Consider the following 20,699-nt stretch of genomic DNA (forward strand, 5'->3'; position numbering starts at 1 on the left):
GGCATGCCATTGAAGACTCCGGCTGAAGATTATGGCACATCTGGCACTGCAGGACATATAGGAGAGGACACCCGCTCCTGGTAGCCGTCAAGGTGACGGTCGCCCTGACCGTTTACGCCGAGTGGGGACCTATCCGGAATCTCACAGACCTTGGTGCACAGGTGCATCCATGTCCTCATGGAGGCCCTACATTCGCTACCATTGCCGATATGCCCCGGATCCAGGGGCTGATCAGGATGAATGAGCCCCTCCAAGCACCTGGCAATGACAGGCCGCTCGACACAAACCAAAAGGGGTTCGATTCGATGAATGTGCAGCTGAAATTTTACCATTAGCTGCCTGATACCCGGGCAGTGTGCACGACGCCTTGATCCTGGCATACTCAACGATTCCTGACATGTTCGAGACCCGCGCCCCCCACCCCCGGCTGGATGGTTGGCTCTTGGGTCACAGGGGTTTTTCAGTGCAGGCCGTGGCTAATGACGTATTTCCGGAGGCCATAGACCGACGCGGACACCCGCAACAAGGAGTACGATCTAGCAGTGCGTCGGTCTCCTGAAGATATGGTTCAGGTGCCTGGACCACTATGGAGTAGCCCTGAGAGGGTTGCCCGCATCATGGCAGCCTGCTGCGTCCTCCACAACATCGTGCAGCTCAGGGAAGACATGCTGGAGGAGGAGGATGAACGTCTGGCCTCGTCCGATGAGGTGGATGCAGGGGAGGAGGAGGATGGGGCAGGAAATGGACCCCAGACAGGCAAGGAAGGCCACATGACGTGTGCGCCAGGGCCAACGCGTCCAGGACGCGCTGATGCCTCCAAGTTCACCGACTAGCGGGGGGGGGGGGGGGGGGTTGTGAGGTGCCTGGCCAGGTGCGCAGACACCACATCCCGTCCCCTCCCCCGGTCAGTTCCCCCCCACTCCCCACCTTCAACCCCCTCCATGACACATACCTGCAGTACGACGGGGTGGGGGCCCTGAGTTGCCACTAACACCGATTCTAGTCCATAGGATGGAGGATGATGATGACCCACTCTGTGATGAGCTCCGGTGCTCCGCATCGTTTGACAACATCAACGTCTGACTCCTGCCATGGTACCACTTTCCACCATCCACCTGGGTGATCCTTGCATGCGATTCCATCACATGGTCCCATCAAATCCCTGGGGTGCTGGTGGTGGGGACGGTCAAGGGCAAGGGGGGGAGGAGGGAGTGCCAGGGCACCCACAACTCATCCCCCCCCCCCCCACCTGCACCTCCTCTCTGGGCAGCTCAGACCAGCCTAGTCCTCTCACTGTTCTGACAGAGCACCGAGGCAGGTTGTAACAGTGTGAACAGGTGTTTAATGTGACAACGTATATACAGATTTATGCCCTAGCTCATCACACTAAACTGTGCCCTACTGTGCCTGTATAAAGGCTAACATAACTTCTGTCTAACTTTCTGCCTTATGAGCCCTGACGCTTCGTCTTGATGGATCCCCAGACGGTACATCAGGATTGGAGACAGCCTGCTGTGATTCCCACCCTGCGACCTTGGTCCCTGTTGGCGGCCGTCTTCTCGGGCGACTGGGCCTGGATGGGCCCAGCTGCTGCTCAGGTATCCCTGGGCGTGGTGCCGCCCTGTTCTGCCCGCTGCCCACCAGATGCACCAGGGACAGGAGGGAGGAGTCCGAGGTGCAGCGGTGTTCCAGCACCTCCCCTACCCGAGTCACCGGCACGGGGCCCCATCACCTCCCCCTCTCTCAGGGTGCCTGATGGCCCCGGGCTACTCCATGGGACGGGGGTTCAAGTGGAGGTATCCCCTGAGGCTCCCCCGCCACATGGCTCTGCCAGTCCTGGAGGCCCACTCTAGTCTAGACCAGGCTCGCGGCCATGAGCACAGGGATTGGACCATCTCAGTCTGGGACTGCGCCACATTACCCATTGACTATGCCACCACCTTCTGGGTCTGTATCACATCAGCCAGTAACTGCGCCATCTCCCTCTGGGATTGGGCCACCTCCCTCTGTGTCTGCGCCATGTCTGCCAGTGCCAGGGCAACACCGGCGATGTTCCCAGCCATGGCCTGCTGTGACTGGGCCACACTCAGAAACGCCGCTGCGATGTCCAGGTGGCTCTGGCAAGTAGTTGCCTGTGATAGGGAAATGCTGTCCTGGGCCTCGGCCGTGCCTGCACAGAATGCCCCAGGCCTTAGACATGCTGACCATTAGCCGAAACCATCGCCCCAATGCCTCCACCGCGGATGCCACCCTTGCGGTGTTGGCCTGGGTGGCACACATAGTCGGCACCACCTCCTGCTCCTGCACCGGTTGGACTACTCCAGCTGTGCCCTCATGTAATAATAATAATCTTTTATTGTCACAAGTAAGAAGTTACTGTGAAAAGCCCACAGTCGCCACATTCCAGCGCCTGTTCGGGGAGGCCGGTATGGGAATTGAACCCGCGCTACTGACATTGTTCTGCATCACAAACCAGCTGTCTAGCCCACTGAGTTAAACCAGCCCATAGTCCCTGCCTCTGCGACTGCATCTCCACAATCGATGGGACTGTCTGTTCCAGAAGCCCTAGACCTGTCTTAACGGCAGCTAGTTCCTGGGGTTGGACTGCCCTATGATCGTCCGCCCCCCCGGGAGTTCCCACCACCATCTGATGGACTGGAGCAGCTGTGTGGTGCGCACCAGAGAGTATCCCAGGAGCCTCTTCAATAAAATGCCCAACTGAGGGAATGTCTCTGGGATGGTGGAGGGTGTTGGAGACAGCTGTGACGGGAAGTCAGTGTCATCCTCAGACTCGAGCTCCGGGGTTCAGGTCTCTGGTTCAGGGCTGCCGTCCGAGCTGCTCGCCTCGTCACTGCTCTGCTTACGGGGGGCTCCGGCTGTGGCACTGGCTGAGGGCGGGGAACACTGGACGGACTTGCCCCAGTGCCTGCAGGTCCTGCAAGATGCATGATTTTGTGGGCAGGGGGAGGGAGGGTGGGCGGAATGGGGGTGGTGGGTGAGTGGGTGGTGTGGGGGTGAGGGTGGGGGTGAGGGTGGGGGTGAGGGTGAGCATTGGTGTGAAGTTCAGAGTGGGGTGGTGTGGTGTGAGGGTGGTTTGGGGTGGGGTGTTGACACATGTGTCATTGGGAACCACAACTCCGAGGGATCTCACTTTCTTGCACATGGCCGACCTCCACTCCAGTGATCACCCTTTTCTCCGGGCCACCAAACACGTCCCGGGTCCCTCTGCTCTGCCCCGGTCAGGGGTCGCAGGTCAGGTGCCCCCCCCCACCTCCAACTATCTCCCGCTCCTGGCGGATATGAGCGGGCTTCTCCTTGGGGGGTGGGGGGAGCAGAAGATGACAGTGTTCGACAGTCCGAAGCATGGACACTAGGGGATGGCTAGCTGGTTGCTTCAGTGACCATGACACCTGACAATAGGAGCTGGTATGAGTGCCAGCATGTGGTGCAGGGTAAGGTTTCGGCCCCCCTCTGCATCGTGGGGGATGGGGGTTAGGGTTATGGGTGTATGGGACCAGGGTTGGTGCCAGGGGCCTACTCACCCTGGCCGCCCTGAGGAGGTTATGCAGTTATTTCCGGCACTGCTGGCCGGTCCAGACATTGTTGCTGATGGCGCAGACCGCCTCTGCCACCTGCACCCAGGAATGGCAAACTGCGGCGGCTGGCAGCCTCCTTCCCGGGCCAGGGTAACAGGTCAACCGGCTCTCCTCCACCACGTCCAGGAGGGTCTCCAGCTCAGTGTCAGTGAACTTGGGGCCACTCTCCTCGCTACCATCTTGTTCGCAGGGATGGTGTGTGTTGGGAGCGAAGTGTGCACACTCAGCCTCCTGAATGTCAATCGTGAAACCAGCATATCCGGCAAAGTTTCTCATTGGAGTTGATTGTGTTCCACGTGGCGCTGGTGCTAGCCCCTTAACAGTAGGTGAATCGGTCTAGGTGCAGCGCCAGTTTTGCTATTGTGGAACTCCACGAATCGTGCACCAGCGTCAACACTTAGTCTCAGGAACGGAGCATATATTCTATGCTTATGTTATATGTTCATTGGAATTTCCTATGTCTTCATTTGTGCTTAAAATTGCCCCTGTAAACTTGCCATGTGTCAGCTACAGCATTCCCGCTGTCAGGAATGTGCAATTTGAGTTTATGTAAGCATTTTTCATTATAAAGGTGGACTTTTAAATTTGTAAGGGAAAGCTGACAGGGAGATGCATGAGGTGCAAGAATTTTAATACAATAGAGTAAATCTCTCAAAACTTTTTTGAAATTAAGTTTCACTCTGTAACAATATGGATAAAAGCAAGAACTTGCTTTATGTTCCAAAGTTAATCACTCCTCAATGTGAGTATCAGATATAGATTTGTGCTAACATCAGGGATAAGATCAAACAATAGCATTTCCTTACATCCAGACAATCATCGCATTATCCAGCTGGGATTTCCAGGGCATCTCCTGTCTCTTTGAATTTTTAGATAGGAGACATCAGGTTAAACTGATCAGCAATTACCGTTATCTTGGCATCTAGAGGTTTGGTGAGAAGGAACTTCATTTCAATATTAAATTACATGAGATGATAAACATTAAGGCAAAGACATAAAGTATAAGATCATCCAGGGTCTGCGGGAAACCAGTTTGTATGAGTTTATTGGATAACTGTAATTGTTATGTTATTGGTGCCTGAGTAATAAACTTGTACTTGGGTAAGACACTCAAGCTAGAACCACAAGGAATAATTTAATTAAGTTGAACAACATTTATGCCATGTTGGAGATAAAGTAAATTTTATGGGGATGCTATCTGTCTCAAAGTACAGAGGGCCAACATTACTGTACGAGGTTTTGCATAAAATACGCTCAACAGCTACGATTTCCGATGTCGGGCGGGAAGCCGTGACAACAATGGGGGCTTTCTCACCCATTTGCTGCAGCATTTAGAAAAAACGTGATGTAATGGGTTCCACAGTATATTGCTGATGGGCAGCCTGTCCTGCTATCAAATCAGATACTTGATGATCCGAGCAGCATTTTTAAAGGCCACCCCAATGCCCTCCAGCGAATCAGGGAACAATCTTCACCCAGATGGCCCCCTGGCACTCCCTGACACCCCCAATTCCCACTGGCACCACACTGGCAGAAAGCTAGTATCAAGCCAACCTGCCAGTAGCCTGGAATCCAGCTGGCACTACCCTGGCTTTATCCGGACGCTACCCAGGCACTTCCGTCTCCCTGCTGAGCACCGCACTCCCCTCCGAGCTCCCCTGGAAGCTCGCCCAGTGCATGCTTTCTGAGATCAATTGTGCTTCTCGTTGCTCTAACACCATGCTTCTGTGGATGGATTACTTGGTGTGGGGGGGGGGGGGGGGGGAGCTGATTCCGGTTAATTTATTATAATGCAGTTCCCTTGGTTGAACATAGGGAAACACTGCCCATCACTGACAGGGGGAGGGGACAATCACTTTATGGTTTGACATTGCCGTGAAAGACAACTTTGGTCTTCTTCTGATATTTTTTGCTCCGTCACCAAACTTGCCCGACGCGAATGGAAGTGTAAACTCCCAGCCAATGCCTGGAATAGAAATAATTCCCACAACATGGCTGGGATTTTCTGGCCCTTCCTACCGGCAGGATCTTCGACCCTCCGAAGTTTGTCCCACTGTAGGTTCTCCTTGGTGAGTCATGCAAAACCGGAAGATCCCGCCGACAGTCACTGGCGAGCCGCATCCACCATGAATTTACAGAGTCTGTGTGAGAATGTGGAAGGGAGAATTTCATACCACATTTACACTTTAGCCCTCCTTGGTCCATTCAGGGAAGAAAATCTTGCAAATGCATCATTAGCGTCCCCAGCTTGGGACTGCCCAAAATGGAGAAAGCTCATCCGGGAAGGCACTGAACACATCGAGTGACATTGTCGGGGATGTATAGAGAGGAAATCGAGGCAGTGCACAAACCTCCAAACAATCCATCTATCCAACCATTGAAGCACCACATGTCCTGCATGTGGCAGAGTCTACAGACTGAGCATCAAATTTACCCTTAGAACTCATCAAACCAGAGTGGAAGTAAGTCATCCTCAATAGTAAGGGTCTGATTAAGAAGAATGACACGCTACCTCTTGCTTCCATACATCCTCACTAAGTGTGGCCTAAATAACATCAGAAAAACATGACAAGACACATGGCCTACCAGAGAGTGACTGAGAACACCATAAGATTTCTAAAAGGAGTACTTTTACCAGAATGCCCAGCAATTCACTGCTTCTTGTATGACTCGAGAAATAAAAAAGCACAATGTAAATGCACATTCTACAGGTAATTCAATGCAATAAAATTCAAAACTCTCACATCCAACTTATTCTTTCCTAACACTCTGCCACTCCTGGATGTCTAAAGGTATCTTTATTTAATCTATTCTAGTGTTACCCCTATGTGTAATCTGCATGATTAGTATTGCAAAAAGGTCACGGGATTGAAGCAGCCCTCTTCCCATCGCAGCTTGCTCCAGGGAAGGGGCTTCATCTCTAGAACTTGCATCTGATATCATTGCATGCATCCCACTGGTATTTTATTCTGAGGAGAAAGGCCACTAAAGCAAGCCCTTTTGAATGTGCTCTAGCTGGTAATTGTGATTAGAAAAGAGCAGGTAAGGCCCAAGGTTGCTTGTAAGGTTCCAGAGGAGCTTCCCCTGGCCCACAATGAAACCTGAAGAAGATGAAAACAACCTGCCTTGTTGGCACTGCTCCCTAGCTTGTCATTGCTGTGCATAGTTTGTTCAGTTCATAAGACTTAGGAAGAGGAATAGTCCATTCGGCCCTTGAGCCCACTTCACCATTTGATAAGATCATGACTGACCTTATTGCGGTCTCAATTCCACTTTTCTGTCTGTCCGCCGTAACCTTGTCTATGGGAGTCAATGAATGGTGCAATCAATGTGCAGTACATTTAAACTTTTTTACATGTCTTAAATGGCAGGTGGAGTTAAAATTGATCCTTCTGTCTCTGTATTTCAGTATTTCACCCTCTGTCTGTGTCTCTCTGTGTTTGACAGCTTTTCCTTCCTCCCATGAGCTGCTTCAATCACAAGTTGAAACTCGCTAGTGATGGCGTAAAGTGCCTTGGGACACTTTATTATTGTATCACTACAGGTTGTTGCTTCTCCAGCCACACTGACAGAGAGAGGAAACCCCTTCCAAGGCTTCAGGAAAGCAACAAGGCCTTCTAAAACACAACTGGTCTGACCATTCATGTATACGGATTTAAATGAAGTAATTCTGTATCAATGATAGAGCATATGGGTCTTAAGGAGAGGTTGAATAAACTCGATTTGTTCTCACTGGAACGACGGAGGTTGAGGGACGACCTGATGGAGGTCTACAAAATTATGAAGGGCATAGACAGAGTGGATAGTCAGAGACTTTTTCCCAGGGTAGAGGGGTCAATTACTAGGGGGCATAGATTTAAGGTGCGAGGGGCAAGGTTTAGAGGAGATGTACGAGGCAAGTTTTTTTACACAGAGGGTAGTGGGTGCCTGGAGCTCCTGCCAGAGGAGGTGGTGGAAGCAGGGACGATCGTGAAGTTTAAGGGGCATCTTGACAAATACATGAATAGGATGGGAATAGAAGGATACGGACCCTGGAAGTGTAGAAGATTTTAGTTTAGACAGGCAGCATGGTCAGAGCAGGCTGGAGGGCCGAAGGGCCTGTTCCTGTGCTGTACTTTTCTTTGTTCTTTGTTCTTTGTAATTACCATCCCAGTGACCTCTATTATCACCTTCTGTGCCATTGGCTTCTTTTGAAGCTCCACCCACAACTTATCTGTGTAAATTATTCACCAGCATCCAGAGTAATTTCTCAAGTAACCATCGCATTACTGAGAACACCAAAGATGAAAACGTATCCAAACGTTTTGACAGCAGAGGACAACCAAAGAGACATCCTTGCTATTTCAGATTTCACTGATGTTTTACGTTTTAATTAACTGTGCTCATAAATGTATCCATTTGCTTCATGTATAGGCATAAAAGACTTATTTTTATTAATGTGCAGATGGTATCTTATACAATGTCATTGTCGCAGGCACGTATGCCAAGTACCCTGGCATGATCTATGATTAGTTTGCCCTTGTTAATTCTGAAATAAGCAGATGTTTTCTGAAAATATGGTTGCTAACTAATAAATTAACCTGTAATGTATTTTTTGTTTATTTGAGACCACAATTTTGCCCAACAACATCTGTTAATTTTCTTCAATCGGCCTTTCTCAAAGCCACTTTTCATCCTTCTTTCAAATGTCCTTCTAGACTTCAACTTGATGCTTTTCCTGCCTTTTTAATAGCCTTCCTTCAGCAGATGCATTATAATTCAACTCATTTTCCTTGCTGCAAGTTAATTTATCCCTTTCAAAATTAATAGAATATATCTTGTGAAATTATCTGCAGAATAGCTGTGGAGGTGGAGAGGAGAATCCTTCACCTGAAGGGAAAATAACGTGCAATTGTCTCTGCAGAATGTAGATGGCTGCTTGCTGTGTGAAACTAATGATTGTCGAATGAAATAGAAATTGTATATGGTAAAAAGGTGTTCAGTGGAGTCAGACTGTAGAGCATCCATAGGTCAGTTAGATCATCGAACACTCAACAGCTTTGCATTCCACCTGTTTGTTATAAAACTGGTAATTTTATTAAAACTGAAACAGTCGAATTCATAAATTATTTGTATGTTTTTAAGATTCATCATTAAGAATGGCACCATTAAGGGCAGCACGGTGGCGCAGTGGGTTAGCCCTGCTGCCTCACGGCGCTGAGGTCCCAGGTTCGATTCCTGCTCTGGATCACTGTCCGTGTGGAGTTTGCACATTCTCCCCGTGTTTGCGTGGATTTTTCTCCCACAACCCAAAGATGTGCAAGGTAGGTGGATTGAACACGCCAAATTGCCCCTTAATTGGAAAAAAATGAATTGGGTACACTAAATTTTTTTTTTTTTAAAAAGAATGGCACCATTGGCAATGGTCACTACCCGAGAAGAAGTGACAGCACCTTTGCAGTTCAGAAAGAGAGATGGGAAGCATAAGACTCAACCAAGGCTTGTCCTGGCTTTTGAAACAAATTTATTCATAGAGAGAAGCTTACCAGCATTTTTCTTTGCTTCAGCAACAAACTCACAAAAGGATGTGCGATCGCTTAAGCAAACAATTAAAAGGCAGGACTTTGTTGAAGGGGCAATTCTTTGGCACCCACTGGGATTTGGAGTCTAACTGCCTCTCAGTGGACAAATGAATGCAGGTGCCTGGGGCTAACAATCACACCAACTTTCAAACAAAGCAAATGGTGGGACCATATTTCTCTTTTTAAATATTAAGTTCAGGCACCTGGCGACACAGGGGTGGGCACATTTAAAATCGTTGCTCTGGTTTCTGGAAAGTGGGAGGAGGCAGATACAGTACAGCAGGTGCCTGATGAACTTTCTACAGACACGACCCCTATTGGCTGAAAAATCATTGGAGATGGGAGTTGGAAAGTCTACCCTGTAAATTCCAATTAAAATCACGTAACTAGTCGCTTTTCTTATGGTGAAAATACATTTCTATCACATCTTCCGGCTTTTGAGTGAATTAAATACATGCAAATAAAGCTTTGGAGTGGAATACTCTAATCTGACAGCAAATATGGTGATTATTTTGTTCTTGCAGAAGTTTTTGTTTTGCCCCCGAGCACTATGTCATAAGTATCTAACTATCATCATTATTGTTGTAATGAATTTGGTTAACAGTGTCTGTTCAGGTAGTCTTCCTAGTCTTCTACATGTTAACAGCCTTTATTAACTACTTGTAATTTTAAACAAATATACAGTACAGGGCAGAGGCTATCTCCATGTCCAAACCTTAGCACACCCTGGCTGGCCAACATCACATTTACCCTCGGTCTGGGTCATGTGGCTTTTTATATCACCGTGTGGGCGGACCTGCATTTGGTCCCACATCAAACCCTGAATATACCGGACCCCAAGGCTTTGTCCCATCAGTGTAGAGTTTCATTAGTTTACTTCAAGTCTTACATTGGTATAAGTCTGATGCACTTACCTTATTGTTACAACCTTCATGTTATTTAAACATTATTGCGATTGCAGTATCAACATGAACAACATTCTCACCAACCCATCTCCCCCATTTAAGTCCCTGGAGTTAGAGGTTTAGGCAGTTTGCAGACCTCATAACCCTTCCACATTGTGGTGAATGTATAATTAATGATAATTCACCATGCACTGTGGGCTCTACCTATGGGCTATTCTGTGGCTTCACCCACAGGGGATATGTTGGGACATCTACGGGCTCCGCCCATGGCTCCACCCCCTTTACAGGAAGTATAAGAGCTGCTGACCTGCGGGGCCGCCTTCAGTGTTGTACCGGTCACAGGCAGGCTCAGTTCTAAGCTGATTAAAACCACTGTTTACTTCTCCACGTGTCTTCGAGTGAATTGATGGTCGCATCAAATTAATCAGCTTAAAATACTACTATAGAATCAGCCCTCAAACCTGACAGACTGGAACTCGATCCACAGGCCGCGGAGGTGAAAGGAATCTTTTCACATTGGCATTGATGCTTCATGGCCTATCTCGTCTACGCCATCTGCTACGCCGCTCGACGCGTACAACCTACACGGACAGCCATCACGGGGCCGCCCCAGCACCTCCGATCACAGCGCCGGTGACCCATACCTCAGCGCGGTCACCCTGGACCAGTCGCGACATAAGCACCTCTGGAGCTCCATGATGGCCGTCCGGGTTAACGGGTACGAGACACCTTGCCTTTTCGACTCCGGGAGCACAGAGAGCTTCATTCACCCGGACATGGTAAGACGCTGCTCGCTCCCAATATTCCCGACGCAACAAACCGTATCCCTCACCACTGGGTCGCACTCGGTGCAAATCCAAGGGTGCACCACTGCAACCTTAGCGATACAGGGCGCTGAGTACGCTAATTTTCAACTATATGTGCTCCCAGACCTCTGCTCTCCTCTCCTTTTGGGACTCGACTTCCAGTGTAACCTCAGGAGCCTAACTCTTAAGTTCGGGGGCCCCTGCCCCCGCTCACCACATGCAGCCTCGCGACCCTAAAAATCGACCCCCCCCCCCTTCGCAAACCCATCCGCCGATTGCAAGCCAGTAGCCACCAGAAGCAAGTGGTATAGCATGCAGGACAGGACGTTCATTAGGACCGAGGTCCAGTGTCTCTTGCAGGAGTCATAGAGGCCAGCAATAGCCCCTGGAGAGCTCATGTGGTGGTCGTCAAGACCGGGGAGAATCTCCGGATGGTGGTTAATTACAGCCAGACCATTAACCGGTTTATGAAGCTCGATACGTACCCCCTCCCCCGGATTGCAGACATGGTAAATCAGATCGCGCACTACCGCGTGTTCTCCACGTTGGATCTGAAGTCTGCATACCACCAGCTCCCAATCCGCCCTGAGGACCGCCACTACACGGCGTTTGAGGCAGATGGCTGCCTTTTCCATTTCCTCCGGGTCCCCTTTGGCGTCACGAACGGGGTTTCAGTGTTCCAATGAGCGATGGACCGAATGGTGGACCAGTACGGGCTGCGGACCCCGTTTCCGTACTTGGACAATGTCACTATCTGTGGCCATGATCAGCAGGACCACGACGCCAACCTCCACCGATTTCTCCAAACCGCGCAAAAAATCAACCTCACGTACAACAAGGAGAAATGCGTTTTCCGCACAACCAGGCTAGCCATCTTCGGCTACGTAGTGGAAAATGGGGTCTTAGGGCCCGACCCTGACCGTATGCGCCCCCTCCTACAACTCCCTCTCCCTCACTGTCCCAAGGCCCTGGAGAGGTGCCTTGGATTTTTCTCCTTTTACGCCCAGTGGGTCCCCCAGTATGCGGACAAAGCCCGCCCACTATTTAAGGCCACCCTCTTTCCACTGGCAGCCGAGGCCTGCCAGGCCTTCAACTGCATCAAGGCGGACATCGCCAAAGCTGCGATGCGCGCGGTGGAGTCCGTCCCCTTCCAGGTGGAGAACGACGCCTCAGAGGTCGCTCTCGCCGCCACCCTCAACCAAGCAGGCAGACCGGTAGCGTATTTTTCACGCACCCTCACCACCTCCGAAATTCGACACTCCTCGGTCGAAAAAGAAGCCCAAGCCATCGTGGAAGCCGTGCGGCACTGGAGGCACTACCTTGCTGGTAGGAGGTTTACCCTTGTCACCGACCAACGATCGGTTGCCTTCATGTTTGACAATACGCAGCGAGGCAAGATCAAGAATGATAAGATCTTGAGGTGGAGAATCGAACTCTCCACCTATAACTACGATATAGTATATCGTCCTGGGAAGCTCAACGAGCCCCCAGAAGCCCTGTCCCGCGGCACATGCACCAGCACGCAAGATGACTGCCTACGGGGTATCCACGATGACCTGTGCCACCCGGGGGTCACCCGGCTCGCCCATTACATCAAGGCCCGCAACCTGCACTACTCCACCGAGGAGGTCAGAGCTATAACCAGAGACTGCCAAATCTGTGCGGAGTGTACACCACACTTCTATCGACCGGATAAGGCCCATCTGGTAAAGGCATCCTGGCCCTTTGAACGCCTCAGTATCGATTTCAAAGGGCCCCTCCCCTCCAATAACCGCAACACGTACTTCCTTAACATCATAGATGAGTTCTCCCGCTTCCCGTTTGCCATCCCCTGCCCTGATATGACCACCCCCACTGTCATTAAAGCCCTGCATAGTGTCTTCACCCTGTTTGGTTTCCCCAGTTTATGTCCACAGCGACATGGGCTCGTCGTTCATGAGTGACGAACTGCGTCAGTACCTGCTCAGTAAGGGCATCGCCTCGAGCAGGACTACCAGCTATAACCCATGGGGAAATGGGCAGGTGGAGAGGGAGAACGCGACGGTCTGGAAGACTGTCCTACTGACCCTGCGGTCCAGGAATCTCCCAGCTTCTCACTGGCAGGAGGTCCACCCCGATGCGCTCCACGCTATTATGTCCCTCCTTTGCACGGCCACAAACCAGACTCCTCATGACCGTTTGTTTGTTTTCCCTTGGGGAGCTACCTCAGGGGCCTCGCTTCCACCCTGGCTGATGACACCGGGTCCAGTCCTCCTCCGAAACCATGTTCGGAGCCATAAGACCGACCCCCTGGTAGAGAGGGTCCAGCTCCTGCACTCCAACCCACACTATGCGTACGTCGAACACCCCGATGGCCGGCAAGATACCGTCTCCCTCCGGGACCTGGCGTCCGCAGGCTCCACCACCACTACCACTACCACTACTGCATCCCCCACACTATGTCCCGTCCAACCTCCCATGTTCAGCGCCTCCACCCCTATATGGTTCCCGTGCTCCCTCCCACCCGCCGCACTGGCCCACAGGAATGAAGCTCCGGAAGAGCCGCTCCCGGAGTCCACGCCTGTGCCTGCTCCAGACCCACTTCCACAGCCACCCGAAGTGACTGCAACACCAGTGCTTCGGCGGTCGCAACGTACGATCCGGGCACCGGACCGACTGAATCTATGAGCCCGTCACCCCCGCCGGACTTCATTTTTTAATCAGGGGGTGAATGTGGGGAATGTATAATTACTGATAATTCACCAGTGCACTGTGTTATGTTATTAACCCTGTGGGCTCTACCTATGGGCCATTGTGTGGCTTCACCCACAGGGGATATGTTGGGGCATGTACGGGCTCTGCCCATGGCTCCACCCCCTTTACAGGAAGTATAAGAGCTGCTGACCTGCGGGGCCGCCTTCAGTGTTGTACCGGTCACAGGCAGGCTCAGTTCTAAGCTGATTAAAACCACGGTTTACTTCTCCACGTGTCTTCAAGTGAATTGATGGTCACATCACACATCTCATTCTCTGTTCTGTCGGGACAGTAGTAAGCTCTGTTGGTTCTTGTTGTTGGCTTGATGGTTGAATTTGCATTTGGGTATGCTTTCATTCTTTTCTTTCATTGTTTAATATTGACCCACACCTGGTAGGTTTGGCTGTTGCATTCTTGCGGGTGAACGAACATGGTATTTGGCTCCTTAGTGCTCCTGTCTGCGTGTGGGCTGTCTCTAAGCCCTCTTCAGCTGAGGAAGATCACTCCTGTGACAAGAAGGTTTACACTCACCTCTTTGTTTCGTTGTCGATGGTGAGATAATACTATGAGGTTCGAGGATTTCTTGTGGGTGCAGCATGCTGGCTGGAGGGTACAGTGATTGCCGTGTTGACCAGCTGTACCATCATTGGAGTTGAAGGTTGAAGTAATAAAACTCACCACTATTCATAGAATTCCCCCTATACCAAAAAGGGTCAATAAGTCATTCTAAATGGTGAAAAGGGATTCTCACTCCCTGACTCCTATGCAGACTTAGGTGGGTTCTATTCGGGTCAATCTATTTTTTCAAGTTATCCCCCAGAATAACCCATATCTTCATAGAAGATTTCATCTACTTACCACTTAGTAGCATCGATCCTGGGTCCGGCGTTGCTAACTAAGTAAAGTAGACTTTGTAATAACCACTGTTTCAGGTTAAAACTTTTATTTTATTATTATATTTTTTCTTTTAAAAGATGCAATCACTGTCTTTACAGAAAAGTAAAAGGATCTTGCTTTAGGAGTCTCCTGGCTGGTTGAAAAGACCTTCAGGTCTGCCTTTATTAATTTATTTTTGGTTTTCTCCTGATGGATTCGCTGTTCTGAATGGTTTCTGTGCTCTATCCTTCCCATGACCGAAGGCAGCTATGAGAGCTGACTCTGCTGGCTGTCCCCAATTTAGCGTTCAAATTCCCCTTCTAGCAGCTATTAAGTTTATATGACATTATCGTAAAGTAACTTTATTTTGCTCTTGATTGTTCAAGGTACCTTTAATCTTAATTACTTCCAACACGACTATGTATTCATGTTGAGCATGACTTTAGCTCATCGAGCTCTGATTACATTTTTTCCCTTGTGATGTTCAAAAGTGCTTTGATCCTAGAGGGGTGTTACATCTGGTTCCTGTCACTTTTAAAGTTGCTTTAGTACCAAATAGTGCCCTTAGCTTGTCAGAACTCTGACTCCAATTTGGGTTTAACCTTTTGTCTCGTGGACTGGTTGTCGCCAGCTTCCCATATTCAACTGGTGTCAGCAGGATTTCACACCTAAACATTTGTCGCCCAATTCAACTGAAGATCCTGGCAATTCTTTTTTAGCTGCTTACTAAAATAATTAACTTCAGAAAAGGTGCGAAATATTGTTTTTTCCATATAACTATAAAAGTTCAATCTGCTTTGGCTTGAAAGACATGCATCAGTTTTACAGCTTGAATAGTCACAAGCTGTTTTCTTAATGCCTGTTTGATAATGGCTATCTGCATTTCAAAATCTTCTTTTACAGCTGCTGTTAACCATTCTTGGGATTTTTCCCGACATTTTCTCATGTACCCTCCGGTTAGGTTTTGCCAGACTTCCATGTTTCAAATTACATATTTTCCCACTTTTATTTTACAAGGTACAGATGTCTCAGACTGCTGATCATTCTCTCATACCACTTCCACCTGAAGTGGGATGGTAATTTTGTGGGCCACAGGTTGGTTGGATCATTGGGGGCTTTCCAGAACTGACACTTCTTCAGCCTTTGAGTGTTAAGGACAATGCTGTTCCGGCTGGCTAACAACAGCGATAGTCCTGACATACTCTGCCGCCTGGAGGAGATCCAGCGCGACACTGGCATACCTGCTCAGGATAAAGTTAGGCTAGTTACAGATTATATATATTAGCTCAAAAATCCTGAAGCTGTCCATTGCTGCATTCTCTCCACTGCTCAGTTTCTTTCTTGGCAGTGTTATTATGGGCCAGGGTTTAGAGAACACCAAAGTATATCATGGACCCACAACTTTAAATAGATTTTGGTTATGGGGAGCACAAGGGCCCACTTTACAGGTGTGATGCAACAGAGACCTAAAGTATGTTTAAACAAAAACAATGTGTATTCTATGAATCCAGGTAACATTTTATAAACACACAGTAAACATCCTATCAACGAACAACACTGATAATCCCCACAGATACAATACTCTATGGATAATCCTTAATAACCTTCCTAACAACAGTCATACATCAAAACCCCTTTTTAGCAAAGACAGTAGGTTTGCATTCCTAACAGAAAGAGGTATTACTTTGAAATCATCAAGTGATCTGGAGACATTTTTAGTAGGCAGCGAGAGAAATCAAAATACACCTCCTTGCTTGAATGCAGCTCCCCAACTGAAAACGAAACTAAAACTCAGAGCCAAAAACAGCTTCCAGCTCAAAACGAAAATAAAAAGCAGAGCCAGAGCCCAGCTCCAGCCACACAATGACATCACTGCAGCCACCTTGAGAAGACAAACATTTCTTCAAGTGACATTCCCATGACCATGTATAGTTCCACTGTGCTACATTTCGAGCCCACATTCTATAATTGTGCTTCTTCCAGATGTTTTTGAAAGACCTCATGCAGTTTCATGTGAACTTCTACTTTTGCTTGCCATTCCATTTTCTTGATTTTCACCTCTCGGTATAACTCTTTTGGAATATAATGTTTCCAAGGTTCCCTCCAAACATGCAGCTGTTTCCTTCAGTACTGCTATCTCTTTTTTGTACCTCTCAGCTTCCTCCTTTGAATAGTGAACATTCCTGAGTCTTCTCTGAAAACTGGTCCACCAGTTCTTTCAGTGTGGCATCAAATTTATTTTATTTTACTGCGCAATGTTCTTGAGGGACAAATTCAGACCTGAGGGATTTTGTAATGTGTGAAGGTCCTTCAGCAGTTTTTCCTTTTAATTTCAGTTCAGTTTCACTTTAGTTTACCAGAGAACTGCGATGAGTTCAGTTTAGACTCGTCACAAAGCCAAACCGAATGAAAAACTGGGAGTCTCAGAGAACAAGATTTTTAAACTACTGGAGAACATCAGGGTCTCAATATAAAAATCAGAGAAGCTCAATACCTTTTTAATTCTCATTGGGTGAACTTGCTGAGGATTTAATCCGAAAGCAATGCATTGATGAGTCCTCAACCAGCTTCAATGAAAAGTTAACAACCATTGATAAATGTTTAAATCTTCATTCGGAGGAGCTTGCAGAACATAAAAAGAAGAATAGGATGAGGTGATAGCAGGAGTCAGCTAGGGCAGTGTGACCAGGAGGACTGGCCTCCAGTGTCAGAAGAAGATCAATGACCTACACCGGGCAGCACGAGTGAGTAGACACTAACGTCCCATCCCCCCACCCCCCATGGGAGCGTCCCCCCCAGGCAACCCCAACCCTCCCTCCATTCCCCTCCCCTTTCAGCACTCCCTCCACCCACCCCTTCAACCCTCCCTCCACACCAACCCTCCCTTCACCCCCCCCCCCCAACAACAGTGAACCACGCGTGTGGCTAGCGATGCTCTCTCTCTGTCTCCTCAGGAAAAGCTCTCCCATAATCAGTGTGAGAGGGTCCAGACTGGCGGTGGAATGCCGGACTTGAGAATCCCCATGTCCTTCGGGGAGTGGGCCCTGGAGGTGACCAGTGTGGCCGAGGACAGGGCTGTCACCAACGTGTATGCCTGTGGATGTCACAGAGGTGAGGAACCACCAGGCTTCACCCGGAGGACCTGTCAAACGTGAGTAGTGATTACCTTACTGACTGACCCATCCCTCCCACTGACCACATGTCCATTCTCCCGCAGATACAGCATCTGACTGCGCCGGCTCATCCCGGGCGGCCCCTCTCCTGACTCTGAGGAAAACACCTCGGAGGAGAGCTCCGAGGATGCAACTGTTATAGTCGCGGCACAGCTGCCATCCCCACCCTCCACCAGCGCAGACACACACATCTCGGTGGGACATGTTAGTGGACAGGTTTATGGGGCACAATCTGGTGAGCACCACACTGCTGATGAGGCACATCTGGTGGTGGCAGGAAGCCCCAGGCGAGATAACAGTTGGAGGTTTGCTGGGTCCCTGGACCCAGCTGGGCCCCAGCCTGATGCTGAGCCTCTGGAACAGGGTTACCCAGAGCTGATGGAGATGATAGAGAGCGGCTGGGCCATTCAGAGGGAGATGTCAGCATCACTCCAGCAGATCCATAGCTGCTTGGAGGAGTCCCAGAGGCAATGTGCGCAAGAGATGGTGCCTGCAATGAGTGACACCGAGGCCAACACTGCTAGGGTGGCGACCGCAGTGGAGACCCTGGTGCATGATGTCAGCACCAACAGTGAAGGTGTCTGGCATCAATGCTATCTTTGACAAATATTTTCACACATAAGTGATTTTCAGAAAATGGATTACCGCCCCTGTTTCTTTGCTTACTGTGACATCAGTCAGAGCTTCTATTTCAACCAATGCTTGATTTAAATGTTCCCAGCGTAATATTCTGTGGCCTCAATGTTGCTTCTTTATTGTTCCCCGTGATAAATGTGAATAAATTCTATCATCTGAAGCCCATTCAAATCTGTCACTAACTTGACAAATGCAAACAACCGACATAGGCAGCAGAATGCTAAAAGTTAATTGTGGTGGGGTTACTAAATGCATTTTCGCATTAGCATGTACTGCCTGTTGGATAGTTACATCAGTACAACCAAAATTAATTGGATGTAGCCCCTTGTGATTTAATGCCACTATATAATCAAACTTAATAGGATGGATCCGATTCAACTGAGTGGGCAGGACTATTTTAAAATGCTTTCATGTTTTAAGCCTCTGGAATTTGCTGCTTAGACTTTTAAGAGTTAACGCCAAAATTATTAGTTGTCAACATGTGTGCCATTTAACTGGTGCCTTGTTGCTTTCATCTGAAATGTACAGCATGATACTTCCAATCATTGACCACCTTGCCTTAGCGTGCAATCTTATTGTGTTTTAAATGAAATTCACACAAGTGAAGCTACTTGATCTGATCTCTCATACAGCAATATATATTGAAATTAAATATCTCACCTTGTGGCATTTTCCCTTTTATCTTCATGTTATTCAAGTCACTGGACATGTATAGCCTGTCAGAGTACAACTACTCTGTGATTATTTTTTTCCCAAGGACAGTTGTATCAAATTGATTTTTCCAAGCTGACAAGTAATTTTGTAATACTTGGGGTATTTGCCAGCTTGAACATTTTACCAACTAAACAAAGGTCAAATGGCAACAATATAATTTGCATATTGTGAAATGGAAAATTAATGTAATATGAGTGCAATAATTCATCTTTCAGTATGAAACTAGGTAACTTCTATTTTATTGCCTTCTCAGCAAAACAGTTCCTCATATAACTGAAAGTATAGTAGAAGTTCATTGTCTAAATGCATTAGTGCCAGAAAAAGAGATTTGCAGTCAAGAACAAATATTCTTCTATGCTGGGTGAAACGCAGGAGTTCTTTGTACAGAGAAGCAAATAAGGTTTTGAACCATAGGAGACACTTATGTAGTCAAAGGTGATAACAATGGGTTTGGTACAAGTAACATAGCCAGCCAGCTTCATCTGAAGGGAGGTCATTTAAATCGTCTGAACATGCTCCCTATGTACATCAGCTGCAATATCCAGTGGAACCTAGAAATCCTTACGGTTGCTGAGAAGATTCAAAGGAATTTAGCCACTTAAAAGGTAACTGACTGAAGAAGAGGACAAAAAATGTTTACTCTTTGGAAAGATTGAAAATAGTTCTTAACTATTTGCCAGACTTTAAAAAGGGTTGGATGGGAAATGTGTCAGGCCAAAAGCAAAAAACGACAACCATAATGCAGTAAGACATGGCAGTGGCTCAACACCCCAATCCCCTGCTTGCTTGCGATCTAAGGCGATGGATTCCAGCATGTGAAGGATACATCAAATAATGTCCTGTTTGCCACAAGAGGTTAATTGTGCTTCGTACCAGACAGGAGGTGCTCAACGCTTTGAACAGTGCACAGGACATAGCACAAAATGGAGGCAGAGAGAGCACACTTGGCTTTGACTTGAGAGCATTGGCGCTGTCACACCTTCCAAAGCCTTTATCCCTCAAAAGATTATATAGGGGCAGATTTAAAGACCCCAAAGGGACTGAGAGCAAAGGCAGACGGATGCAAAATTTCGCACTGTCAGCTGGCATGCCAATTCCCTGACTCCATTTCACCCCAGGCCACTTCCACGAGGTGGAGGGCCAGCAGGGCGACCTGCCAATAGAGATAGCTTAGAGTCTACTGAGACCCATCAATGGAGGCGATGAAAATTTTCCAGTTGGTTTCTAGGCACCAGGAGGAAGCTGGGACAGTTTAGCTGGCCAGTGGCAGACAGGGTGGTGACCAGGCAGGTTTAAAGATCCTCTGTACGTATCTGTGTGTAACAATAGCCAAAGAACACCCAGTAGTGACGCAACTGCCAAGGTCATTATTTATTTTAAGTTGGAAGAAATTGGAGAGAGGGCGCCTCCAATTTGGGGTATCCTTCTCTCTCTCAGTTACCTGCCATGACATTCTGCTGCTGCTGTGGTTGGCCCACCAGCTTCGAGAGTAGTGGCCTTTTCTGTGATCCCGTGCATATGCAAAGGTACAAACTCCTGTTTTAGATGCAAGCTTTAGATATGCCTTTTTTCTCCGATGTGAATATGGCAAATATCACATGCATCTTATAAGGCAGATATGTTTCCTCTCTGTCATATCAAAGGCTTAGGTACCCTGCCACCAGACGTTCTAGGCTATTGTCTTTTGTATGTGTACAAG

The sequence above is a fragment of the Scyliorhinus torazame genome, chromosome 14 (assembly GCF_047496885.1).
Source record: "Scyliorhinus torazame isolate Kashiwa2021f chromosome 14, sScyTor2.1, whole genome shotgun sequence".
Lineage (NCBI taxonomy): Eukaryota > Metazoa > Chordata > Chondrichthyes > Carcharhiniformes > Scyliorhinidae > Scyliorhinus > Scyliorhinus torazame.